The following is a 3,006-nucleotide window of genomic DNA, read 5'->3' on the forward strand; positions in this document are numbered from 1 at the left end:
AGTCCAGCCAGAGGATATAACCGGTAGGCCACCTAGCAGGGTGGGGAAGGCTAGAACCTAGGACTTTGGATTCAATATCTTGAGCTGTCCCCACGGTCCTGTGTCATTTAAGTTTTCTTCCTAGGTTATTTAGGGATTTTACTTCTCATTGCTTCTTTTACTCATGGCTTTACTTCTCATTCTCTTTTACCAAGAGATCTGAAGTCCCAGGATCGTCAGGTGGGCCCATGAGAGATGGCTGATTACAGTGAGCAGAGTCCAGTGTTCCTGGGGCCAAACAAACAGACCACTGATCCCTCTACTGCCCCCACAGTAAATGCTATTGTTTAATGTCCTCATGCTCCATGGAAAGAGATTAAAGTCCACCTGGTTTCTCAGCTGGCCAAAGTAAACCTTTGACCTATCCAGATCTGCAAACAAATGGTGTCAATGATTGGTTTCTACTATTGAATAATTTTACCCTTCTAGTTGTTCTAAATATTCCCCTCATGTAGGCCTTTTATATAAATATATGCAACTTATTTATATGTGTTATTTAACAGGACTTACCCAGATCTGCAAACAAATGGTGTCAATGATTGGTTTCTACTATTGAATAATTTTACCCTTCTGGTTGTTCTAAATATTCCCCTCATGTAGGCCTTTTATATAAATATATGCAACTTATTTATATGTGTTATTTAACAGGACTTATCAGCACCACAGGGTAGCATCTACCTAAAAACAGACTAATAAGCCTTCATCCCCACCCTACAACCATCTGGGGGAAAGTGGTGTGAGGTTGCAGAAGAATCACTGAACTGGAGCCATAAATGCACAAAAATTGCACACAAAGGGTGTGTGTTACTGGGTGAGAGTCCCTGGGTTTTACTAATCCTCAAGGGGCCCATTAGTACCTCGAAATGTTAAACATTAATTATCTGCTCTGGCCTTCTTTCCAAGTTGTTATAATTAAGAGGAAGTGGTGGTGGGAGTACTTGACAGCTCTCCCCCAGTGCTAGCAAAAGACCTCTGTTGGGCCAGGGTGTTCAGGCTTCTGCCTCAGGTATGTGCCACTTATGACTGCAAAGTTGGCTCTCCTGGTGGGAGAAACTAATGGCAGAAACTCAAGCCCAAAAGAGCCAGCAGTCTCTAAGGCTTTCGGCAACAGAGTTTGAGCACTTTTCAGCAGGTGTAACTCTAGAGGAGAGTCTTCCAGAAGCCCCAGCATAAGAATAGGCATGCCTATGACTTCTTGGGGGCAGCCTCCAGGGAGATGACATAGGATCAGATGTGAAAATGCCATTCCCAGAAAGAGTGAGGCCCCAGCTCGAGACCCATGGGCTGGAAGCTCCTGAGCCATGGGCCCTTACTGCTTCGCCTCTCCTTGGGACCGAGTTCTAGGCTGGGGAAAAGTCCTTCCGCTAGCTTCTTCAGCCTTGGCAGCTAAATGAGCTGGGAGAGTCAATCTGGTAGCTCACTGGGTAGACAAAGAGCTTAAGACAGTAGCTCAGGAGTTAGGGGCAGTTTCTGAGGGGTTTACTTTAGAACCATCACTCTCTTTCATTTCCCTAGGCTAGACCAGTGCTCCTCTGACTCTAGATCCTCAAAGCTATAGATGCCCAATTTATATGAGTCATAACCCAGGAGTCGGGCCTTTTTTAGGTGCATTCCCAGGTCTGCTCACCAGAATATATAGTGTCCTGGGTGGCAACCTGCTGAAAGCTAAGATTGTTGGCTTTGGAAACAAGATGCCTGGATTGAAATCGAGCACAAAGCCAGCGACCACAAAAAACAAACAAACAAACAAACAACAACAACAACAAAAAAACAGAAGAAGAAGAAGGAAAGAAAAAATAGAGCACACACAAAAAAGCTACTAGGAAAACCTCATCTTCCAATCTTGATAGAGTAATGGGTGTTGGACTAGCCATCCCATCATCAATGAGTAGAAACTTAGTCAAGGATTTTAAACACCTGTTTTCAGATATTTGACAGTACCAGGTTGTAAAACCTGAGAGGAGAGAGAGAGAGAGAGAAGTGAGCTCTACAATTCCACTCACTTTCTGTCTTGAAGCGCTTTTCAGAACCACAAGGACAGGAAAACCAGGCAGAGAATGACAGGTAATCCAAGCAGAGCATGACAGTCTCACTGTGTGAACAGAGCAGAGATCAGAGTTAGGGGAAGGTGGGAGAACCAGAATTTACAGGACATAGTTCTGAAGAGGAGGGAGCTATGCAGAAAAAGATACCCAAAAACTTGCATTGAGTCCACTAGAATTGTGAGCTATATGTTAAGCTATATATGAGAAGAGGGTAACTGCATGAGGCTAGACAAAGAGCAACTGTTGGGGAACAATAAATTGAACATCTTTTGGAGATCTCCAGAGCTGGAAGGGATTTGAGATCTGACCAGATACAGTGGGAAGACCTTATTGGACACATACAGCATTCAGGAAAGAACCAAGAAAGGCCACACATTAGTCGTAGAGCCACATTAGCTCTAGAGTTAAGGTTATTCCACATCCACTCAAACAAAGCCTAAATATACAATTTGAAACAATCAAACTGATCTGCAAATACATTAACTTGCCCGAAAAAATCCCTATCTCATACTTTTTTAAAGAAGACAGCATAATTCACTCAGCAGCATAATAATCACACTGTCCAGTAGCCAATAAAAAATTATCAGTCATGCAGAAAATCAGGAAAATGTAGTCCATAAGTAGGAGGAAAATTAGCCATTAGGAACAGACCCAGATAAAACAGAGATAATAAAATTAACAGAGACAAACTTTAAGTATTTATTTAAGGATATAAAGGAATACATGAATAGGATAAGAAAAGAAATGGAAGGTATACAAGAGAACCAAATGAACCTTCTAGAGTGAAAAAACATATTATGTAAAATTTTAAAATGACTGGGTGAACTTATCAGCAGTTTAGACATTGAAGAAGAAAAGATCAGTGAACCTCAATACAAGGTCATAGAAACTATCTAAACTGAAGCACAGAGAGGAAAAAAGC

Source organism: Galeopterus variegatus, unplaced genomic scaffold, assembly GCF_000696425.1.
Source record: "Galeopterus variegatus unplaced genomic scaffold, G_variegatus-3.0.2 Scaffold2271, whole genome shotgun sequence".
In the NCBI taxonomy this organism is placed as follows: domain Eukaryota; kingdom Metazoa; phylum Chordata; class Mammalia; order Dermoptera; family Cynocephalidae; genus Galeopterus; species Galeopterus variegatus.